Source organism: Pleurodeles waltl, chromosome 4_2, assembly GCF_031143425.1.
Source record: "Pleurodeles waltl isolate 20211129_DDA chromosome 4_2, aPleWal1.hap1.20221129, whole genome shotgun sequence".
Taxonomy (NCBI): domain Eukaryota; kingdom Metazoa; phylum Chordata; class Amphibia; order Caudata; family Salamandridae; genus Pleurodeles; species Pleurodeles waltl.
This window is the reverse complement of record NC_090443.1, coordinates 1,045,234,523-1,045,258,576: the sequence shown is the minus strand read 5'-3', so window position 1 is coordinate 1,045,258,576 and position 24,054 is coordinate 1,045,234,523. Positions and strand designations below refer to the sequence as shown.

The 24,054-nt window shown below is 50.7% G+C and overlaps 1 long non-coding RNA gene across 1 annotated transcript; it reads right to left on the bottom strand.

The window, feature by feature from the left end:
• Positions 1–11,381: 11,381 nt before the first annotated feature.
• Positions 11,382–19,089, bottom strand: LOC138294259 (uncharacterized). Its single transcript, XR_011203306.1, has 3 exons — positions 18,730–19,089; positions 12,172–12,708; positions 11,382–11,770 (listed from the first exon to the last, which is right to left on the bottom strand). It is a non-coding gene; the product is annotated as an uncharacterized lncRNA (long non-coding RNA).
• Positions 19,090–24,054: the final 4,965 nt, after the last annotated feature.

Sequence of the window (24,054 nt, the reverse complement as noted above, 5' to 3'; positions counted from 1 at the left end):
CTGCAGCCTGAAGTGCAGTTTTAAACTGCCAATTTGAGGTGGCAAAATAACCATTTTGCCAGCCCTAAACTTTATTTTTTTAATATATACAGCTATCCCTAAAGCAAGGCCTAAACTGTTCATATGGCAGAGTGGATTGTATTTAAAAAGTAGGGCATGTATTTTAAGTTTGACATGTGCTGGTAGTGAAAGACCCCCTACATTTGTTTTCTACTACTTTAAGGCATACCTCTCTCTTAAGATAATGTTGGGTTACCTCATTACATTCAATAAGTGCTAACGTTTAATTGGGAACCAGTAGAAATGTCATGTTTGGACTCAAATTATTTCTAATTTAAAATCCTCTTTAATTTTGAAAATGTCACTATTAGAATGTTTTTTTCCTTCCTTAAACTTCTGAGACCTTAAAGGAGTTTCCAGCTGCCTGGGCCTCTTAATTGCTCCCCAATCAGAAATGCGTTTTAGGGCCAGACAGTAAACAGTACGAATGGGGTGTACCTGGGAAAGGGCCACCCTACTAAGATGGGAGGGGCAGAACTGTTCTCTGCCCCACTTGCACTACAAAAGCGTACCACAGCACATTCACAAAGCAACTTGACACCATTCGTTTGTCACTCTAGGAATCTTGGAGCCTGCGTAGGGAAGAAAGGGAAACAGACTTTCCAGAATCAGATGTAGGGGTGGACTAAAAGTTTCTCCCAGTTCAAAGAGTGGAAACAAGGATAAATATTGGACCTCCTGAGCCACCCATCAGTACACTCCTGAACCTGTGGACATTACAGAAGAAGGACAGCCTTGTTCGCCTAGAGGACTGCCCTGCTGCTTGGTGCCTGCCTTGTTCTTCGTGGGGCTTTTCTACAGTTTGCCACTTGCTTTGCTCTCCGAGAATGAAGGTGGACCTGCTCCCTTTATCCCAGGCTAACCTGAGTGACTCCAAGGGTTAGTTGGCTGATCTCCTGTTCTGAGCTACGGAGGCACAAGCTCTTTCAGCTGGACTCATCTGGTCCCCGTATTCAGCCCACGCTCCATTGTGGTTGTCCTGAAAGTGTGACTTTGTGCTACTCTGGTGCAACCAGAGACCCACACTAAACGCTTTCTGCTTCTTGGCGCTATTTTTACTTAAACATTTAACATTGTATTTCTCCGGTTCCACTGACTGGATTTTTGTCGTTTTGGTCTCATTGTAGTTATTAAAATGTATGCTTTTTTTCTAAATTTGCTTGTGATTTTTCATGTATTGTGTTTTCAATTTGTTACTGTTTGTGTGCTGCATAAATTCTTAACACAGTGCCTGTAAGTTGAGCCTTGCCTCTTGTGCCAAGCTACCGGAGGGTTAAGCACAGGTTAATTTAGGGTCTTTTGTGGATCACCCAAAACAGGATTGAGGTTGTTTCCTGAGAATGGTTTCCACCCCCTCAACCATTAACACAATTTCTTACATTGATGTTCAGTGGTGGGATTCCATACTTGTATTTGTGCAGTGCCGATCAGTGATTTTGTGTAACACTAACACCCCTTTAAATAACTTGGGGCCACATGTACATACCATTTTGCATGTCGCAAGAGGTGAATCGGGCTGTTTGCGTTGTGCAAAATGCACTTTACCGAATTGCAAAAATTGTTTGGTACATGTCAAACTATTTACCGAATCGCGAAAAGGGTTTGCGAGTCGCAATTAGGAAGGGGTGTTCCCTTCCTAATTGCGTCTTGCAGTCCCATGTATGATTGTTTTGTGACCGCAAATGCGGTCACAAAACAATCGCAGTTAGCACCAGTGTCTCACTGGTGCTAAACCATTTCCAAACGGGAAGAGGTCCCCATTGGACCCTATCCCCTTAGTGAGCGTCAGTAAAAATATTTTTTTAGAGCAGGTAGTGGGACTATGGACCACTGCCTGCTCTGAAAAAATGAAACAAACGTTTAATTTTTTCTTTTTGAAATGCATCTTGTTTTCCTTTAAGGAAAACGGGCTGCATTTAAAAAAAAAAAAAAACTGCTTTATTTAAAAGCAGTCACAGACATGGTGGTCTGTCTCCAGCAGGCCACCATCCCTGTAAGGGCAAGTATTCCCAAGGGGGTTGCAAATTGTGACCTTCCTCATGAATAGTCATGAGGTAGGCATTTGCAACCCCCTTGACACTATACAACATTCAGTTTTGAACTCACAAATTGCGAGTCGCAAAACCAAAGTTTGATACATGTAGCCCTTAATACCAGATTTGCCATTTTTCAGTTCTCCTTGACTGAGGGCTTTTGCTTTTTCCAAATTCACTTCCATCCCACCTGCTTCGAGCATCTGGTGCTCTGTCTGCTGCAAGCAGGGAGTTTAAGTTCAACAACCTGGAGAGCTACATGGAGAGGGAGCTTCCTGCAAAGAATAACTCTACGAAGCATTAGCTCCAGAAGGCCCTCAATTTAGAATTACAGACACACATGTGCATCATGTCTGCTTTCCCAATGGCTGACGCTTTGTGAAATATGTGTACAGTTCATTTACAGCTATTCACATGTTATTGTGTGTTAGGATTAAAGTGACATCCTACAGCCTTTCCTTTCACACTCCTTGTCCCCAGCAAGATTTTCAATTAGTTCATTTACAGAATCCTCCCACGTTTCAGTCAGATAAAGAAAAGAGAACACCAGTCCCCACGATAAAAGAATAAGCAGCAATTTATCAGATGTAGCCTGGCATTTGACCTCGGTCTCTGGACACACAACAAATGTGACAAAATAAAAACAAAAAGCCCCTTTATTACTCATTTAACATCCATACTTCAGCATGATACTTTTTGGGAGGGGGTGCTGCAGCATCCCCTGCATGCCTACTGCCAGTGCCTCTGCCTCTCCCAGCCCTCCTCCTGTGATTGTTTTGTAGCATTAAGCTCAATCTGTCCTCTCTCAGATGACGGGCTCTGGGTGAGAAGAGTACGTAACTGCCTCCCTTGTCTGCTGCCTCCTCCCACGCCTGCCTAGGTGAGCAGCAGGATCCTATCTCTATCCCTGCTGCATGAGAAACAAAAGCCTCCCTCTATCCCTGCCTAGATGAGAAACAAAAGCCTCTCTCTATCCCTGCCTAGATGAGAAACAGGAGCCTCCCTCTATCCCTGCCTAGATGAGAAACAAGAACCTCCCTCTCTCCCTGCCTACATGAGAAACAAGAACCTCCCTCTCTCCCTGCCTACAGGAGAAATAAGAGCCTCCCTGTATCCCTGCATAAATGAGTAACAAGAGCCTCCCTCTATCCCTGCCTAGATGAGAAACAGGAGCCTCCCTCTATCCCTGCCTAGATGAGAAACAAGAGCCTCCCCCTATCCATGCCTGGATGAGAAACAAGAGCTTTCCTCTATCCCTGTCTAGATGAGAAACAAGAGCCTCCCTCTATCCCTGCCTAAATGAGAAACAAGAGCCCCCCACTATCCCTGCCTAGATGAGAAACAAAAGCCTCCCTCTATCCCTGCCTACATGAGAAACAAGAGCCTCCCTCTATCCCTTCCTACATGAGAAACAAGAACCTCCCTCTATCCCTGCCTACATGAGAAACAAAAGCCTCCCTCTATCTCTGCCTAGATGAGAAACAAGAGCCTCCCCTCTATCCCTGCCTACATGAGAAACAGGAGCCTCTCTATCTCACTGCCCAGATGAGAAACAGGAGCCTCTCTATATGCCTGCCTAGATGAGAAACAAGAACTTCCCTCTGTCCCTGCCTACATGAGAAACAAAAGCCTCCCTCTATCCCTGCCTAGATGAGAAACAAGAACCTCCTTCTATCCCTTCCTAGATGAGAAACAAGAACCTCCTTCTATCCCTTCCTAGATGAGAAACAAGAGCTTCCCTGTATCCAGGTCTAGATGAGAAACAGGAGCCTCTCTCTATCCCTGCCTACATGAGAAACAAGAGCCTACCTCTGTCCCTGTCTACATAAGAAACAAGAGCCTCTCTCTATCCCTGCCTAGATGAGAAACAAGAGCCTCTAACTATCCTCAGCTCAAAAGGAAACAAGAGCCTCCCCCTATCCCTGCCTACAGGAGAAACAAGAACCTCCCTCTATCCCTGCCTACAGGAGAAACAAGAGCCTCCCTCTATCCATGTCTAGATGAGAAACAAGAGCCTGCCTCTATCCCTGCCTAGATGAGAAACAAAAGCCTCCCTCTATCCCTGCCTAAATGAGAAACAAAAGCCTCCCTCTATCCCTGCCTAGATGAGAAACAAGAGGCTCACTCTATCCCTGCCTACATGAGAAACAAGAGCCTCCCTCTATCCCTGCCTACAGGAGAAACAAGAGCCTCCCTCTATCCATGTCTAGATGAGAAACAAGAGCCTGCCTCTATCCCTGCCTAGATGAGAAACAAAAGCCTCCCTCTATCCCTGCCTAAATGAGAAACAAGAACCTCTCCTCTATCCCTGCCTACATAAGAAACAGGAGCCTCCCTCTATCCCTGCCTACATGAGAAACAGGAGCCTCTCTATATCACTGCCCAGATGAGAAACAGGAGCCTCTCTATATCCCTGCCTAGATGAGAAACAAGAACGTCCCTCTGTCCCTGCCTACATGAGAAACAAAAGCCTCCCTGTATCCCTGCCTAGATGAGAAACAAGAACCTCCTTCTATCCCTTCCTAGATGAGAAACAAGAGCTTCCCTCTATCCATGTCTAGATGAGAAACGGGAACCTCTCTCTATCCCTGCCTACATGAGAAACAAGAGCCTCCCTCTTTCCCTGTCTACATGAGAAACAAGAGCCTCCCTCTTTCCCTGTCTACATGAGAAACAAGAACCTCTAACTATCCTCAGCTCAATGAGAAACAAGAGCCTCCCTCTATCCCTGCCCAAATGAGAAACAAGAACCTCCCTCTATCCCTGCCTATAGGAGAAACAAGAGCCTCCCTCTATCCCTGTCTATAGGAGAAACAAGAGCCTCCCTCTATCCCTGCCTATAGCAGAAACAAGAGCCTCCCTCTATCCCTGCCTAAATGAGAACCAAAAGCCTCCCTCTATCCCTGCCTAGATGAGAAACAAAAGCCTCTCTCTATCCCTGCCTAGATGAGAAACAAGAGCCTCCCTCCATCCCTGCATAGATGAGAAACAAGAACCTCCCGCTATCCCTGCCTAGATGAGAAACAAGAGCCTCCCTCTATCCCTGCCTGGATGAGAAACAAGAGCCTCCCTCTATCCCTGCCTGGATGAGAAACAAGAGCCTCTCCTCTATCCCTGCCTAGATAAGAAACAGGAGCCTCCCCTCTATCCCTGCCTAGATAAGAAACAGGAGCCTCCCTCTATCCCTGCCTTCATGAGAAAATGGAGCCTCTCTATATCACTGCCCAGATGAGAAACAGGAGCCTCTCTCTATCCCTGCCTAGATGAGAAACAAGAGCCTCCCTCTATCCCTTGCCTAGATGAGAGACAAGAGCCTCCCTCTATCCCTGCCTAGATTAGAAACAAGAACATCCCGCTATCCCTGCCTAGATGAGAAACAAGAGCTTCCCTCTATCCCTGCCTAGATGAGAAACAAGAGCCTCCCTCTATCCCTGCCTGGATGAGAAACAAGAGCCTCCCTCTATCCCTGCCCGGATGAGAAACAAGAGCCTCCCTCTATCCCTGCCCGGATGAGAAACAAGAGCCTCTCTCTATCCCTGCCTAGATGAGAAACAAGAGCCTCTCTCTATCCCTGCCTAGATGAGAAACAAAAGCCTCTCTCTATCCCTGCCTACAGGAGAAACAAGAGCCTCCCTCTATCCCTGCCTAGATGAGAAACAAGAGCGTCCCTCTATCCCTGCCTAGATGAGAAACAAGAGCCTCCCTCTATCCCTGCCTAGATGACAAACAAAAGCCTCTCTCTATCCCTGCCTAGATGAGAAACAAGAGCCTCCCTCTATCACTGACTACATGAGAAACAAGAACCTCCCTCTATCCCTGCCTAGATGAGAAACAAGAGCCTCCCTCTATCCCTGCCTACATGAGAAACAAAAGCCTCCCTCTATCCCTGCCTAGATGAGAAACAAAAGCCTCCCTCTATCCCTGCCTAGATGAGAAACAAGAGCCTCCCTCTATCCCTGCCTGCATGAGAAACAAGAGCCTCCCTCTATCCCTGCCTGCATGAGAAACAAGAGCCTCCCTCTGTCCCTACCTCCATGAGAAACAAGAACCTCCCTCTATCTCTGCCTAGATGAGAAACAAGAGCCTCCCTCTATCCATGTCTAGAGGAGAAACAAAATCCTCCCTCTGTCTCTGCCTACATGAGAAACAAGAGCTTCCCTCTATCCCTGCCCAGATGAGAAACAAAAGCCTCCCTCTATCCCTGCCTAGATGAGAAACAAGAGCCTCCCTCTATCCCTGCCTAGATGAGAAACAAGAGCCTCCCTCTATCCCTGCCCAGATGAGAAACAAGAGCCTCCCTCTATCCCTGCCCAGATGAGAAACAAGAGCCTCCCTCTATCCCTGCCTAGATGAGAAACAGGAGCCTCCCTCTATCCCTGCCTACATGAGAAACAGGAGCCTCCCTCTATCCCTGCCTGCATGAGAAACAAGAGCCTCTCTCTATCCCTGCCTACATGAGAAACAAAACCCTCCCTCTATCCCTGCCTAGATGAGAAACAAGAGCCTCCCTCTATCCCTGCCTGCATGAGAAACAAGAGCCTCCCTCTATCCCTGCCTAGATGAGAAACAAAAGCCTCCCTCTATCCCTGCCTACATGAGAAACAAGAGCCTCCCTCTATCCCTGCCCAGATGAGAAACAAGAGCCTCCCTCTATCCCTGCCTAGATGAGAAACAAGAGCCTCCCTCTATCCCTGCCCAGATGAGAAACAAGAGCCTCCCTCTATCCCTGCCCAGATGAAAAACAAGATCCTCCCTCTATCCCTGCCTAGATGAGAAACAAGAGCCTCTCTCTATCCCTGCCTAGATGAGAAACAAGAGCCTCCCTCCATCCCTGCGTAGATGAGAAACAAGAACCTCCCGCCATCCCTGCCTAGATGAGAAACAAGAGCCTCCCTCTATCCCTGCCTGGATGAGAAACAAGAGCCTCCCCTCTATCCCTGCCTAGATGAGAAACAAGAGCCTCCCCTCTATCCCTGCCTAGATAAGAAACAGGAGCCTCCCTCTATCCCTGCCTTCATGAGAAAATGGAGCCTCTCTATATCACTGCCCAGATGAGAAACAGGAGCCTCTCTCTATCCCTGCCTAGATGAGAAACAAGAGCCTCCCTCAATCCCTTGCCTAGATGAGAAACAAGAGCCTCCCTCTATCCCTGCCTGGATGAGAAACAAGAGCCTCCCTCTATCCCTGCCTGCATGAGAAACAAGAGCCTCCCTCTATCCCTGCCTAGATGAGAAACAAGAGCCCCCCCTCTATCCCTGCCTAGATGAGAAACAAGAGCCTCCCTCTATCCCTGCCTACATGAGAAACAAGAGCCTCCCTCTATCTCTGCCTACATGAGAAACAAGAGCCTCCCTCTATCCCTGCCCAGATGAGAAACAAGAGCCTCCCTCTATCCCTGCCTAGATGAGAAACAAGAGCCTCCCTCTATCCCTGCCCAGATGAGAAACAAGAGCCTCCCTCTATCCCTGCCCAGATGAAAAACAAGAGCCTCCCTCTATCCCTGCCCAGATGAGAAACAAGAGCCTCTCTCTATCCCTGCCTAGATGAGAAACAAGAGCCTCCCTCCATCCCTGCGTAGATGAGAAACAAGAACCTCCCGCTATCCCTGCCTAGATGAGAAACAGGAGCCTCTCTCTATCCCTGCCTAGATGAGAAACAAGAGCCTCCCTCTATCCCTGCCTAGATGAGAAACAAGAGCCTCCCTCTATCCCTGCCCAGATGAGAAACAAGAGCCTCCCTCTATCCCTGCCCGGATGAGAAACAAGAGCCTCTCTCTATCCCTGCCTAGATGAGAAACAAGAGCCTCTCTCTATCCCTGCCTAGATGAGAAACAAAAACCTCTCTCTATCCCTGCCTAGATGAGAAACAAACGCCTCTCTCTATCCCTGCCTACAGGAGAAACAAGAGCCTCCCTCTATCCCTGCCCAGATGAGAAACAAGAGCCTCCCTCTATCCCTGCCCAGATGAGAAACAAGAGCCTCTCTCTATCCCTGCCTAGATGAGAAACAAGAGCCTCCCTCTATCCCTGCCCGGATGAGAAACAAGAGCCTCTCTCTATCCCTGCCTAGATGAGAAACAAGAGCCTCTCTCTATCCCTGCCTAGATGAGAAACAAAAACCTCCCTCTATCCCTGCCTAGATGAGAAACAAGAGCGTCCCTCTATCCCTGCCTGGATGAGAAACAAGAGCCTCCCTCTATCCCTGCCTAGATGACAAACAAAAGCCTCTCTCTATCCGTGCCTAGATGAGAAACAAGAGCCTCCCTCTATCACTGCCTACATGAGAAACAAGAACCTCCCTCTATCCCTGACTAGATGAGGAACAAGAGCCTCCCTCTATCCCTGCCTACATGAGAAACAAAAGCCTCCCTCTATCCCTGCCTAGATGAGAAAAAAAAGCCTCACTCTATCCCTGCCCAGATGAGAAACAAGAGCCTCCCTCTGTCCATGCTTAGATGAGAAACAAGAGCGTCCCTCTATCCCTGCCTGCATGAGAAACAAGAGCCTCTCTCTATCCCTGCCTGCATGAGAAACAAGAGCCTCCCTCTGTCCCTGCCTCCATGAGAAACAAGAACCTCCCTCTATCTCTGCCTAGATGAGAAACAAGAGCCTCCCTCTATCCATGTCTAGAGGAGAAACAAAATCCTCCCTCTGTCCCTGCCTACATGAGAAACAAGAGCTTCCCTCTATCCCTGCCCAGATGAGAAACAAAAGCCTCCCTCTATCCCTGCCCAGATGAGAAACAAAAGCCTCCCTCTATCCTTGCCTAGATGAGAAACAAGAGCCTCCCTCTATCCCTGCCTAGATGAGAAACAAGAGCCTCCCTCTATCCCTGCCCAGATGAGAAACAAGAGCCTCCCTCTATCCCTGCCCAGATGAGAAACAAGAGCCTCCCTCTATCCCTGCCCAGATGAGAAACAAGAGCCTCCCTCTATCCCTGCCTAGATGAGAAACAGGAGCCTCCCTCTATCCCTGCCTACATGAGAAACAAGAGCCTCCCTCTATCCCTGCCTACATGAGAAACAAGAGCCTCCCTCTATCCCTGCCTACATGAGAAACAAGAGCCTCCCTCTATCCCTGCCCAGATGAGAAACAAGAGCCTCCCTTTATCCCTGCCCAGATGAGAAACAAGAGCCTCCCTCTATCCCTGCCCAGATGAGAAACAAGAGCCTCCCTCTATCCCTGCCCAGATGAAAAAGAAGAGCCTCCCTCTATCCCTGCCTAGATGAGAAACAGGAGCCTCCCTCTATCCCTGCCTAAATGAGAAACCGGAGCCTCCCTCTATCCCTGCCTAGATGAGAAACAGGAGCCTCCCTCTATCCCTGCCTAGATGAGAAACAGGAGCCTCCCTCTATCCCTGCCTAGATGAGAAACAAGGGCCTCCCTCTATCCCTGCCTAGATGAGAGACAGGGCCTCTCTCTATCTCTGTCTACATGAGAAACAGGAGCCTCCCTCTATCCCTGCCTAGATGAGAAAGAGGAGCCTCACTCTATCCCTGCCTAGATGAGAAACAGGAGCCTCCCTCTATCCCTGCACAGATCAGAAACAAGAGCCTCCCTCTATCCCTGCCCAGATGAGAAACAAGAGCCTCCCTCTATCCCTGCCCAGATGAGAAACAAGAGCCTCCCTCTATCCCTGCCTAGATGAGAAACAGGAGCCTCCCTCTATCCCTGCCCAGATGAGAAACAAGAGCCTCACTCTATCCCTGCCCAGATGAGAAACAAGAGCCTCCCTGTATCCCTGCCTAGATGAGAAACAAGAGCTCTACCTCTCTGTTTATGGACGGGTGGGACAGGAAGCCTCTCTTTGCCTCGGTGAGCAGCGGGAGCCAGCCAACTATAACTCCATGTTTATGGGCAGGTCAATCAATCAATCAATCAGTTTTTGTAAAGGGCGACTACTCACCCGTGAGGGTCTCAATGTGCTGGAGGTGTGGGGTGAAGGGGAGGGGGCCTCATCCACAGAGCCACATTTTGAGGTTCTTCCTGAAGATGGTGAGTGATGGGCTTTGTCTGAGGTGCAGGGGGAGGTTGTTCCAGCTCTTATTTGCGATGTAGGTGAAGGATCGTCCTCCGGTTGTGGTTTTACGAATGTGAGGGATGTTGGTGGAGGCCAGCCAGGCAGAGCGGAGGGATCGGGCGGGATGTGGAGGAGACGCGGTGGTTGAGGTAGGCTGGTCCTGTGTTCTGTATGGCCTTGTACGTGTGGGTGAGTAGCTTGAAGGGGATTTGTTTCTCCACCGGGAGCCAGTGGAGGGTCCTCAGGTGTTGGGAGATATATTCTTGGCATGGGAGGTCCAGGATGAGTTTGCCGGCGGCGTTCTGGATAAGTTGTCATTTTTTTTATGTTTCTAGTTGAGATGCCGGTGTAAAGGGTGTTGCCGTAGTCGAGCTTGCCTGTGACTAAGGTGTGGGTGACTGTCCCGCAGCAATCTGCTGGGATCCATCTGAGGATTTTCCAAAGTTTGCAGAGTGTGTGCCAGCAGGACCAGAAGCGGCTCTCTGGCTAGGTGAATAGCAGGTGCCAGCCAGCTCTACCTCCTTGTTTATGGACAGGAAGCCTCTCTCTGCCTAGGTGAGCAGCATGAGCCAGCCAGCTCTACCTCCATTTAGATGGACTGGTAAGAGAGAATACCCATTTCCCATTTCTGCCTCAGCCCAGGTGGGCAACAGGACCCTTCTTTTACCTCTGACCAGGTCAGCAGAGAGGAGGCTTATTTCCTCTACTCAATGCGTAGGGATCTTTCTACTGTCCAGGTGACAGCAGGAGCCTCCATCTGCTGGAGCCAATCCCTGACCCTCACAGGCAAGGAAGGACTCTATTCTCTTCTTGCCCAGGTGAGCAGCAGAAGCCTGTCTCTGGCCCTGCACAGCTGAGTAGAGAGGAGTTCCTGCACCCCATCCTTTAAGCAGAGAGCCTCCCTCTGCCTTGGCTCAGGGAGGAGCCTTTGTCAGCCCGGTAAGCAAGATGGAGTCTCTCTCCACCCTGGCCAAGTAACCATGGGGAGCACCTCTGTGACCCTCCCAGGTGCATAGAATCCTGCCCCCCCCCCTCAACCAGATGAGGGCAGAAGAGAATGTGATGCCCACAGGAGCCAGGCTCACCAAATTATTAATGAAGTCAAGGTCCTATGAGCTGTTCCATGGAGAAGTGCGATGACCAGCATGCTCCTTGGGCCCACGCAATACACCCTAAAATGAAAGAACTCACCGTAAGTCAAGAATAATACATATCCAACCTATTTATGTTCATTTTGTGTAGCACAAATCCTGATGTAAACTGCATATTTTCATATATTGACCATATACAGGGATCTAAGATGTTTATGGTCATATTTTCTTTTTATTGGTGCCCTGAAGTTGCCTCCTGACTGTTTGAACACTATAAAAAAACTAGATAGTATCCGAAGTGGAAATGTGAAAAGGACATTAAAGTTATTATGCCAATATAAATCACATGCATATTTTCCATGTATTGAGGAGCTGACCATATGCATGAGTCAAAATGAAATTTTAAAACAAGAAATACAATTGCTTGATTTAAAAAAGGCCAGTTCTTCCAACCTGTAAAGTAAATGTTATGTCTTGAATTGATATGTTTTCTAGATCATCCTGTAGTATGCAGTCCAGAATTGGGTTTCTAGATCCCTGACACCAAGAACTTATTCAACATGGCAACCTGAGACAAAAAAAAAAAAAAAAAAAAAACAGTTGGACTGAAACCACTGAGCAATATTTGAGTGATTCATGTTTAAAGTAAAGATCAATCCTATGAGAAATTAGAGGGATAGTTAGGTGAACCCAAACCCCCTTCATTAAGAAAAAACACTAGGAAACAATTAATGTATTTCATTTTTTTAAATCAAAAATTCCATCCCACTACACACAATATGAATCGTAACTTCAATAAAGACAAATAGAATGATAACTGCAACATTTACTAAAAGTGTGAACAGCAGAAAATACTCTATTATAATGCCAATATATTTTATAACAATCCTATCCCCATTTTCTTACTAAGTTAATCTTAGCACCAAAATCAAAACCTGGTTTGAGTTCTAGATGGTTCACACCGCTTACCTGTTTGAACAATAAGGCTTTATGATGAACATAGTAGCATGGTCTGCTGTCCTCGTGCTCGCAGCAGGGCTCATAAACTCAGCAAGAGAAGGATGAGTGCCTCCCTTTGCCTTTCAGCAAGAGTCGGTGATAGGATTTTACATAGCCTGTCTCTTCTCTGTCGGCTGCCGGAAGTCCTTCTACCCCTCTGTAGTGGAGCAGCCACAGAGAAACCAGGAAGTGAGTATGACACAGCAGAAGAAATGGATCGGTGGGTGCCCAGAGGCACGGTTGATCAGTTGATCAGTTGACTGGTGCTCCAGTTGGCTCCCAGGGCACACCCTCAAACCTTGTCACAATTGCGCATAGGAGGAGTGAGCAGGTCCTGGAGGCACGTGAAGGAGACACAGAGGAAGAGATCAAGCTGAGAGGGACCACTGAGAGAAGATGAGGACGGAAGAATAGAAGACGGTGCGAGTGCAGTGCCAGGAGGCCACTGACACGGCGAGGCTCCCGCCATGTTCATGTTCCAGGAGGTGGTCCAGGTGATCCAGGAACCTAAAGGAAAAGAATAAAGAAAGTATAATCAAACCTTTGTGTGTGGAGCAACACCCCTGCTACCTAATACTTTTGTTATGAAAAAAATAAAAGAGGAAAATATGTGGGCAACAGTCTGGTTCTATCATGTACTGACTCCCATATAACCATTAGTAAGCTGAACCCCTCATAAGGCCCTGTCACACCCTCACTCTCTCTGCTAAGCTTATATAACAGTATTTAGTTGTTGTTTAATCTTTCAGGAATAACAATTAGCAGAAAAAGGTCTGGTGCCCATTTTCAATCTGTGAGACTGTTCTTCTAATAATAAAAGAGAAACATGGTTATCAGCCTTTCCCTGAAACCTTGTTTACAACCTAATAAGTATTTAGAGCAAAACAGTCAACTTAGAATAAATACTGTGAATATTTAAGCAGGCTTGCTTAATATTTTGCCAAGAAGAATACTGTGCATTTTATATATCAACATTCATAGTCACATGCAAATGATTAATACATGCCATCTAAAATAGGAATACCTAGAAGAGAAAAGACATGACAATCGTGACAAAATATTATGTTTGAGTCTTAATAGGATGAGAAATGACTAATGGCTTTGAATTGCAGCCTTGAATACCTCACCTCAGTCCTCGTTAGAAACGTGCATCACTCTTTCACGTCTAAAGGCATAGTAAGTGTACAGTGGAGCCATAGCGAGTACATGTGCTGGACACTGGTCATTACGAGTTCCCCAGCTACATGATGGCTACTCTGAACCCTGGGTTGTTTGTTTTGATCTATCTTGTGCTGCCTGGCCCACTAACATGCAAAAATACAGGCAGCAGCCATTGATTAAGGGGATTAAGGTAGACACCTTGAGGGACACAGGGGCTAGTGTCACTATGGTTGCCCAGCACTTGATGGACTCAGATCAGTACCTGGTAGGGAAAACATTTCCTGTCACCAATGCTGACAATGTCACAAAGATCCACCTGATGGGTATGGTATCTTTTGACTGGGGGGGGGAGGGGAGGTAGTTGGACGGAAAGAAGTGGCTGTGTCCTCATTCAGCCCTGTAGACTGTCTGCTGGGAAATAATGTGTAGCAATCTCCCTCGGCTACAGTGGAACTGAGGACTCATGCAGCAATATTTGGGCTCCCAGAATGGGGTTATGTCAAGACAAGAGCGCAGGGCAAACTTCAGCGAGATAAAGATGAGCTGGATCCTGAAACAGTGGACCAACCCTCCAAGACAAAAGGCAAGAAGACTCAGGACCAGCTTCTGAACAGATCACAGGTCAGAACCCCTCTTCTCAAGAGGAGGACTTTTTATTCTCAGAGGGAAGTGAGCCTGCAGATCATGGGCCTTATCACCTAGAGCTCTTAGGACTGGGGGGGCATCCAGGGAGGATCTGTGCCAGTGAGAGAGAACCTGTCCCACTCTTGAAGGCCTGAGGCAGCAAGCTGCACAGGAGGAAAAGGGTAGTGTCGGTGGTATTCAGAGGGTTTATTGGGAGGGTAGACTCCTGTTTACTGAGGCCAGATACCTCAAGCCTGGTGCAACTAAGAGGATGGTAGTGCCCCAGCAATACAGAGAGTTCCTTCTCTCTCTAGCCCATGACATTCCTGTAACTGGGTATCTGGGCCAAAACAAAACCTGGACCAGGTTAGTGAATCACTTTTACTGGCCTGGGATGTCCCAAAAAGTGAAAAACTTCTGCCAGACCTGTGTCACCTGTCAGGCTAGTGGCAAGGCAGGAGGCCATTTAAACACCCCTTTACCCCCACTGCCTTGGTAGGGCGGACATTGTTGGACCCCTCGACCAAGCTCAGGAAACAGATATATCCTAGTGGTAGTGGATCATGCCACCAAATAGCCTGAAGCTATCCCTCTTAGGACCATCACTGCCCCTGCAGTGGTCAAGGCCCTCCTATGTATTTTCACTAGAGTGGGCTTTCCTAAAGAGGTGGTATCAGACAGGGGTTCCAACTTCATATCTGCATACTTAAAACACATGTGGCAGGAATGTGGTGTGACGTATAAGTTCACTACCCCATACCAGCCACAAACCAATGAACTGGTTGAAAGATGTAACCAGACATTGAAAGGCATGATTGGAGGAATCCCTGAAAAACTCAGAAGGAGGTGGGATATCTTACTTTCATGTCTGCTTTTTGACCTACAGGGAAGTGCCACAAAAGGGAGTAGGGTTTTCACCTTTGAACTTTTGTTTGGGCATCCTGTCAGGGGACCACTAAGTCTTGTGAGGGAAGTGTAGGAGAGGCCTCTCAAAGAGCCTAAACAGGTCAGAGTGGAATATGTGCTTGTCCTACGTACCTGGGTGGCTTAGTACATGGGAAAAACCAGTAAAAACCTTCAGGCCAGCCAGCATCTTCAAAAGCATTGGTATGACCAGAAAGCTGCTATGGTGGAATATCAACCAGGGCAGAAAGGTTGGGTTTTGGAGCCTGTGGCTCCTAGGGCTCTCTAGTATAAGGGGTCTGGGCCCTGTCCCATACTTGAAAGGAAGGGGAGGCCACCTATTTAGTAGACCTTGGCAGTTGCAAAAATCCCAAAAGGATAATTCATGTCACCCGCTTCAAGTCTGACTTTGACACAGCGGATGTGACCATGCTCATGGTTATAGATGTAGGGACAGGAAGAAGAGAGGGAACCTCTCCCTGATCCCACCAGAAATTCCCAAAATGGTTCTGTGGATAAGTGGTCTTGTCAGACACCCTCACAGACCAACAGCAGTCTGATTGCAGGCAAGACCTCAACCAGTATGCTGGCCTATTTTATCTGACCCTGACAGCTTGTCTGTCAAAAACAAACCCTATAAGCAGTCAGACCATGTCAGAGAGAGCATCCAAGCATAGGTAAAAAAAAAAAAGATGTTGGATTTGGGTGACATTGAACCCTCTGAGATCCCCTGGGCTAGCCCAGTACCTTTAGTCCCCAAACCTCACTCTAAGGAAAAGAAAAAGGAAATGAGGCTTTATGTGGACTACAGGGGCCTCAACTCAGTCTCAAATACAGATGCACACCCAATCCCAAGAGCTGATGAGTTTATAGACAGATTAGGGGAAGTCAGATATCTGAATAACTTTGTTCTTACCTCTAGATGCTGGCAGATTTGCCTGACACCAGAAGAAAAAGAGAGATCATCAACTTCCACTCCAAGTGGGCATTATAAGTTCACTGTTATGTCCTTTGGACTGAAGAATGCCCCTGCCACCTTCTAGAGGTTGGTGAACCAAGTCCTGGCTGGGTTATAATCCTATAGTGCAGCTCATCTGAATGATATTGCTGTCTACAGCACCACCTGGCAGGATCACCTGATCCAACTTGGAAAGGTCATTGAGACTCTACAAAAGACAGGCCTCACTATCAAGGCCAGTAAGTGCAAGATACAGCAGGGAAAGGTTGTATACTTGGGCCACCTGGTAGGAGGAGGCCAAGTTCAAACCCTGGAGTCCAGGATTCAGACAATTCTTGCTTGGGGGCTCCAACTTCCCAGACTCAAGTCAAGGCATTCCTTGACTCGATTGGATACTACAGGAGGTTTGTGAAGGGTTATGGCACCATGGTGGCTCCCTTCACAGAACATACCTCCAAGAAAATGCCCAAAAAGATCAATTGGACAGTGAGTTGTCAAAAGGTCTTTGACACTGTGAAGGATCTCTGCCCCAGTCCTGAAAGCTCCAGATTGTCCAGGGTATTTATTGTCCAGGCACCTGAGAACTTGGGATAGGAGCAGTCCTAGCCCAGACCAATGATGAGGAACATGACTAGCCTTTTGTTTTTTATAAGCAAAGGACTACCCCCTAGGGAACAAAAAAAGAAGTGCCATAAAGATGGAAGCCTTTGCTGTGGTCTGGGCATTGAAGAAGCTGAGGCCATACTGGTTTGGTTCTTACTTCATAGTTCAAACAGATCATAGGTGAAAACCCCAAACTGCTTAGGTGGTCCATATCTCTCTAGTGAATGGATTTCAAAAATTAACACAGACCTGGGACTGCCCATGCCAATGCAGATGGTCTTTCTAGGTTCCTCCACTTAGAGGATGAAAGCTCCCCATGGAAAGGTTAGTTTCATCCTCTTTCATTTGGAGGGGAGTAGTGTGAGAGAGGTCTCTTTTTGCATGGTTAGCCCCCCATGTTTTGCCTGGGAAATGATGTGGATTCAAAATTGTATCTGCTAAACAGATTCCCAGGGTCAGATCACTTTCCCAAAGACTGTACTATGTATTGGCACTTCAGTCACCTCTGTAAGTCCCTAGCAAATGGTACCCCTTGTACCCAGGGCATAGGTGCTGAAGAGGGCCCCCCAGAGCTGCAACACCAATTGTGCCACTGTGAGAGGTCCCACACCAGCCTCATGCAGACTGACATAGCAAGAGCATGACAAGGTGTGTTTAAAAGTTGCAAACTTGATATGGCACTCACCAAGAGTGCCCTGTCCACTAACACTGGATGCATTATAATTAAGTGACCCCTCTGGCAGGCCGTACAGCCCTAAGGCAGGGTGCACTACAGTGCATGTGAGGGCATATAGTTGCATGAGCAAATATGCTCCTACTGTGTCTTTATAAAACCTTAAGGCATAGTAAGCGTGCAGGGGAGCCATAGCAGGTGCATGTGCTGGGCACTGGTCATTACGAGTTTCCCAGCTACATGATGGCTACTTTGAACCCTGGGTTGTTTGGTATCAAACAAGTCAGAGTGATAACTCCTCACTGGTACCAGTGTTGGATTTATTATAAAACGTACCCAGGGGCCACCTTAGAGGTGCCTCTGCAAAACCTGCACCACCCTGGCACGGTTACTGGCTAGTTCAAGCCAGCCTGCCACCACCAGACCGGAGTATTGATCCCTGAGAGAGCCTCTGCTCTATGGGACCAGAAAGCAAAGCCCTTCCTGGGCAAATGTGCTACACCTCCTCCCTCAGGAATGTGCATTGCCCAGCCAGCGGGATTCAAGGGGCCCCAGCCCTGCTGCTAGCAGCAGATGGCCACCTCCATTTCAAAACCCACTTTTGGTGGGGAAAACTGCAGAAAAATGCACCAAGCCTAGGAGGAGTGGCAACCCTCAGCCTGCACCACCCCTCAGGTGTAGCAGACGAGGTGACAACTCTATTTCATTTTCCTCCATATTGGATGGCGGGGAAATAGCCTATCAGGGTTAGGGATGTAACCCCTTCTCACAGGAAGTGGTCAGATAGTAGGCGTAGCCACCCTAAGGTAAGTGACCCATTGGCAACTACCAGGTACTCCCCTAAACACCCACCATATGCAATATTTAGTGGGCATCCCTATACCTGCAGATCAGATTCAACAGACACAAGAAGGCCAGCGACAAAGGGGACCCAAGGCTCAAGAACAGAAGATCTGCTGCACAAAGAAAAAGGCGCCAAAACCTGCCTGCTGCACACAGCGCTCGACAGTCACCATTGAGGGAGGGGGTCGACAGGGCATCTGATAGACTCTATGAAACTCCAGAGGATCTCCACCCTTCCAAAAATTGCCAAGGACCTCCATCCAGAGTGAAGGCAGCACTCCCTGCACCAAGCAGGCAAGACCCAGTAACGTCCAGTTCACTGACCAACGAACCGGACATAGCAGGTGGGCAAAATTTCACCCGACAGACCTAGAGGACAAACCCTGTAAGTGAACCTAGTTAGGTGGCACTGTGACCTCCAGTGGCTGAACCGTGCAATAGCCAAGGGTACTGGACCCCCACCCCCCAACATCGGACACCCAGAGGAAAAGTCCACTCCGTACTCCTCAAGAACGAGGAGCAACCACCAGTTGAGGGACTCCAGGACACCTGAGAACCACGCCTCAGAGTAGCCCTGCTGACCTGCAAACCACCGTCCAAGTGACCTGCACCTGGCTCAAGAGGCTCCCCAATGCACAAACCTTGGCTGACCTATCTGCTCTGCACCCGGCCTCCTTGGCCCCTATATCGGAGAACGAGCTATGCTCTAGGGGTCCCTAACCCGTTGCAACCTCCACCCTCCATGAGGACCCACCAGACCTACCTCTAAGCCACCCTGTGCAGTCCACTTCCAAGTGGTCCCATTACTGTGGTGCACCAGCTCCAAGACCTTCAGCTGCTGCTCTGGTTGGAACCAGGAGCCACCCGAACTTCTCCGGCCGGCCCATAGGACATCCTGATGACCTCGACCTGGAAACAAAAAGTGGTACTTGTGAGCGCACTGCCTGATTGTATATGCAATTTTAAAGTTTTCTCCCATTGATTTCTATGGTGCGTAATTACGCACAGAAACAGAACATTTTCTAAACTTTGAAAAATCATAACTTAAAAAGTAGTTACCTGATTTTGATGATCTTGATCTTAAGAATGTTTTTAAAAATCTGAAGTATTTTTGTTAACTGGTCTCAAGTTATTCTTCTCACTGTGTGTCCACGTTTATTGATACTGTGATTACAACTACTGTTTAGCACATCTCCTGGATCATCCTAACTGCTCGACCAAGATACCACAAAAATGGAGCATTAGGTGGTCTATTTTTGCCTCTGGACACCAAGGTGTGGTTGCCCGGACTCTCTGCACAGTGCACATCATTTTTGCACACTATATAGAGAGACATCCTCCATCAGGGGGAGCCTTTCTGTGCACTGGCTCAGGTAAACAGGGGAGAGCTTCCCTGTGTTTGTGCTCAGGTATGCAAGGGGAGCATCTCTGCGCTCGCTCAGATAAGCCGGTGGGGAGCCTCCGTCTGCACTGGCTCAGGTAAGCAGGGGGGTCTCTCTCTGCACTGGATGAGGTAAGCAGGGAGGGAGCCTCTCTGCCCTGGCTCAGGTAAGCAGGGGGGGAGCCTCTCTGCCCTGGCTCAGGTAAGCAGGGGGGGAGCCTCTCTGCCCTGGCTCAGGTAAGCAGGGGGGGAGCCTCTCTGCCCTGGCTCAGGTAAGCAGGGGGGGAGCCTGTCTGCCCTGGCTCAGGTAAGCAGGGGGGGAGCCTGTCTGCCCTGGCTCAGGTAAGCAGGGAGGGAGCCTCTCTGCCCTGGCTCAGGTAAGCAGGGAGGGAGCCTCTCTGCCCTGGCTCAGGTAAGCAGGGGGGTCTCTCTCTGCACTGGATGAGGTAAGCAGGGGGGTCTCTCTCTGCACTGGATGAGGTAAGCAGGGAGGGGGTCTCTCTCTGCACTGGCTCAGGTAAGCAGGGGGGGTCTCTCTCTGCACTGGCTCAGGTAAGCAGGGAGGGAGCCTCTCTGCACTGGCTCAGGTAAGCAGGGAGGGAGCCTCTCTGCCCTGGCTCAGGTAAGCAGGGAGGGAGCCTCTCTGCCCTGGCTCAGGTAAGCAGGGGGGTGTCTCTCTGCACTGGCTCAGGCAAGCAGGGAGGGAGCCTCTCTGCACTGGATGAGGTAAGCAGGGAGGGAGCCTCTCTGCCCTGGCTCAGGTAAGCAGGGGGGTGTCTCTCTGCACTGGCTCAGGTAAGCAGGGAGGGAGCCTCTCTGCACTGGATGAGGTAAGCAGGGAGGGAGCCTCTCTGCCCTGGATGAGGTAAGCAGGGAGGGAGCCTCTCTGCCCTGGATGAGGTAAGCAGGGAGGGAGCCTCTCTGCCCTGGCTCAGGTAAGCAGGGGGGGAGCCTCTCTGCCCTGGCTCAGGTAAGCAGGGGGGGAGCCTCTCTGCCCTGGCTCAGGTAAGCAGGGGGGGAGCCTCTCTGCCCTGGCTCAGGTAAGCAGGGAGGGAGCCTCTGTGCCCTGGCTCAGGTAAGCAGGGAGGGAGCCTCTCTGCCCTGGCTCAGGTAAGCAGGGGGGTCTCTCTCTGCACTGGATGAGGTAAGCAGGGAGGGAGCCTCTCTGCCCTGGCTCAGGTAAGCAGGGGGGGTCTCTCTCTGCACTGGCTCAGGTAAGCAGGGAGGGAGCCTCTCTGCACTGGCTCAGGTAAGCAGGGAGGGAGCCTCTCTGCCCTGGCTCAGGTAAGCAGGGGGGTGTCTCTCTGCACTGGCTCAGGCAAGCAGGGAGGGAGCCTCTCTGCACTGGATGAGGTAAGCAGGGAGGGAGCCTCTCTGCCCTGGCTCAGGTAAGCAGGGGGGTGTCTCTCTGCACTGGCTCAGGTAAGCAGGGAGGGAGCCTCTCTGCACTGGATGAGGTAAGCAGGGAGGGAGCCTCTCTGCCCTGGATGAGGTAAGCAGGGAGGGAGCCTCTCTGCCCTGGATGAGGTAAGCAGGGAGGGAGCCTCTCTGCCCTGGATGAGGTAAGCAGGGGAGCCCTCCCTCTAGCTAGGTTCAAGACTATCTCATCTCTGTCTTAGGTACTCCGGGGAGAGCCTTCCTCTGCACTGGTTCCGGTAAGCAGGGGGCCTCTCTCTGCACTGGTTCCGGTAAGCAGGGGGCCTCTCTCTGCACTGGCTCACATAATAAGAAAGGAGCCTCTCTCTGCCCAGGTAAGCAGGGAGGATCACCTCTCTCACCCTCTCAGGTGTGCAGAAACCTGCGCCAAATGAACTACTTATGGTCCCGCCCAGTGAGCATAGCACCCCCCACCCCCGCCTCAGAGCAGGTGAGCAGGGGGTACCCCTTACCTCTGCACAGGTAAGCAGGGGTAGGGGCTCTGTCCCACGCCAGGTAGGAGCCCTGTACAGAAACCTGCCTGCCCCAATGCCCAGGTGAGTAGAGAGTGGCTCCTTACCTCAGCCCAGGTAATCAGGGAGGAGTGGCCTCCCTCTGTCCCGCCCCAGGTAGGAGCCCTGTGCAGAAACCAGCCTGTCCCTCTGCTAGGTGAGTAGAGAGTGGCCCCTTACCTCAGCCCAGGTAATCAGGGAGGAGTGGGCACCCTCTGTCCCGCCCCAGGTAGGAGCCCTGTGCAGTAACCAGCCTGTCCCTCTGCTAGGTGAGTAGAGAGTGGCCCCTTACCTCCGCCCAGGTAATCAGGGAGGAGTGGGCTCCCTCTGTCCCGCCCCAGGTAGGAGCCCTGTGCAGTAACCAGCCTGTCCCTCTGCTAGGTGAGTAGAGAGTGGCTCCTTACCTCAGCCCAGGTAATAAGGGAGGAGTGGGCACCCTCTGTCCTGCCCCAGGTAGGAGCCCTGTGCAGTAACCAGCCTGTCCCTCTGCTAGGTGAGTAGAGAGTGGCCACTTACCTCCGCCCAGGTAATCAGGGAGGAGTGGGCTCCCTCTGTCCCGCCCCAGGTAGGAGTTCTATGCAGTAACCAGCCTGTCCCTCTGCTAGGTGAGTAGAGTGGCCCCTTACCTCAGCCCAGGTAATCAGGGAGGAGTGGGCTCCCTCTGTCCGCCCCAGGTAGGAGTTCTATGCAGTAACCAGCCTGTCCCTCTGCTAGGTGAGTAGAGTGGCCCCTTAACTCCGCCCAGGTAATCAGGGAGGAGTGGGCTCCCTCTGTCCCGCCCCAGGTAGGAGCCCTGTGCAGTAACCAGCCTGTCCCTCTGCTAGGTGAGTAGAGAGTGGCTCCTTACCTCAGCCCAGGTAATAAGGGAGGAGTGGGCACCCTCTGTCCCGCCCCAGGTAGGAGCCCTGTGCAGTAACCAGCCTGTCCCTCTGCTAGGTGAGTAGAGAGTGGCCACTTACCTCCGCCCAGGTAATCAGGGAGGAGTGGGCTCCGTCTGTCCCGCCCCAGGTAGGAGCCCTGTGCAGTAACCAGCCTGTCCCTCTGCTAGGTGAGTAGAGAGTGGCCCCTTACCTCAGCCCAGGTAATCAGGGAGGAGTGGGCTCCCTCTGTCCCGCCCCAGGTAGGAGTTCTATGCAGTAACCAGCCTGTCCCTCTGCTAGGTGAGTAGAGAGTGGCCCCTTACCTCAGCCCAGGTAATCAGGGAGGAGTGGGCACCCTCTGTCCCGCCCCAGGTAGGAGCCCTGTGCAGATACCAGCCTGTCCCTCTGCTAGGTGAGTAGAGAGTGGCCCCTTACCTCCGCCCAGGTAATCAGGGAGGAGTGGGCTCCCTCTGTCCCGCCCCAGGTAGGAGTTCTATGCAGTAACCAGCCTGTCCCTCTGCTAGGTGAGTAGAGAGTGGCCCCTTACCTCAGCCCAGGTAATAAGGGAGGAGTGGGCACCCTCTGTCCCGCCCCAGGTAGGAGCCCTGTGTAGTAACCAGCCTGTCCCTCTGCTAGGTGAGTAGAGAGTGGCCACTTACCTCCGCCCAGGTAATCAGGGAGGAGTGGGCTCCGTCTGTCCCGCCCCAGGTAGGAGCCCTGTGCAGAAACCAGCCTGTCCCTCTGCTAGGTGAGTAGAGAGTGGCCCCTTACCTCAGCCCAGGTAATCAGGGAGGAGTGGGCTCCCCCTGTCCCGCCCCAGGTAGGAGCCCTGTGCAGAAACCAGCCTGTCTAGGTGAGTAGAGAGTGGCCCCTTACCTCAGCCCAGGTAATCAGGGAGGAGTGGGCTCCCTCTGTCCCGCCCCAGGTAGGAGTTCTATGCAGTAACCAGCCTGTCCCTCTGCTAGGTGAGTAGAGTGTCCCCTTACCTCCGCCCAGGTAATCAGGGAGGAGTGGGCTCCGTCTGTCCCGCCCCAGGTAGGAGCCCTGTGCAGTAACCAGCCTGTCCCTCTGCTAGGTGAGTAGAGAGTGGCCCCTTACCTCAGCCCAGGTAATCAGGGAGGAGTGGGCTCCGTCTGTCCCGCCCCAGGTAGGAGCCCTGTGCAGTAACCAGCCTGTCCCTCTGCTAGGTGAGTAGAGAGTGGCCCCTTACCTCAGCCCAGGTAATAAGGGAGGAGTGGGCACCCTCTGTCCCGCCCCAGGTAGGAGCCCTGTGTAGTAACCAGCCTGTCCCTCTGCTAGGTGAGTAGAGAGTGGCCACTTACCTCCGCCCAGGTAATCAGGGAGGAGTGGGCTCCGTCTGTCCCGCCCCAGGTAGGAGCCCTGTGCAGTAACCAGCCTGTCCCTCTGCTAGGTGAGTAGAGAGTGGCCCCTTACCTCAGCCCAGGTAATCAGGGAGGAGTGGGCTCCCTCTGTCCCGCCCCAGGTAGGAGCCCTGTGCAGTGACCTGCCTGCCCCAATGCCCAGGTGAGTAGAGAGTGGCCCCTTACCTCAGCCCAGGTAATCAGGGAGGAGTGGGCTCCGTCTGTCCCGCCCCAGGTAGGAGCCCTGTGCAGAAACCAGCCTGTCCCTCTGCTAGGTGAGTAGAAAGTGGCCCCTTACCTCAGCCCAGCTAATCAGGGAGGAGTGGGCTCCCTCTGTCCCGCCCCAGGTAGGAGCCCTGTGCAGAAACCAGCCTGTCCCTCTGCTAGGTGAGTAGAGAGTGGCCCCTTACCTCAGCCCAGGTAATCAGGGAGGAGTGGGCTCCCCCTGTCCCGCCCCAGGTAGGAGCCCTGTGCAGAAACCAGCCTGTCCCTCTGCTAGGTGAGTAGAGAGTGGCCCCTTACCTCAGCCCAGGTAATCAGGGAGGAGTGGGCTCCCTC